We start from the raw sequence: 272 nt of genomic DNA on the forward strand, positions 1-272 counted from the left end.
TTCACTTCGCAAGCGCGCACGAATAGCAGGCCCACTTGCTAGTTCAACTTCTTTTTTGCTCGCACTCGAAGGAAGAGGAAGGAGATATCTCCACAGTATTAAAAATAATAATAATAATGAGAATGCTTGGTGCAACAAACAATATCTCCACAGTGTAAAAAATAATAATAAAAATGGGCTGTAAAAAAAAAAAAAAATATTGCGTCGGCCGGGAATCGAACCCGGGTCAACTGCTTGGAAGGCAGCTATGCTAACCACTATACCACCGACGC

The 272-nt window shown here is 41.2% G+C and overlaps 1 non-coding gene across 1 annotated transcript; it reads right to left on the minus strand.

Annotated features, from left to right (window-relative positions):
* Positions 1-200: 200 nt before the first annotated feature.
* Trnag-ucc lies at positions 201-272 on the minus strand. The gene has a single exon. It is a non-coding gene; the product is annotated as a tRNA-Gly (tRNA).

This window comes from Ixodes scapularis, unplaced genomic scaffold (genome assembly GCF_016920785.2).
Source record: "Ixodes scapularis isolate PalLabHiFi unplaced genomic scaffold, ASM1692078v2 PGA_scaffold8__174_contigs__length_109621045, whole genome shotgun sequence".
Classification (NCBI taxonomy): domain Eukaryota; kingdom Metazoa; phylum Arthropoda; class Arachnida; order Ixodida; family Ixodidae; genus Ixodes; species Ixodes scapularis.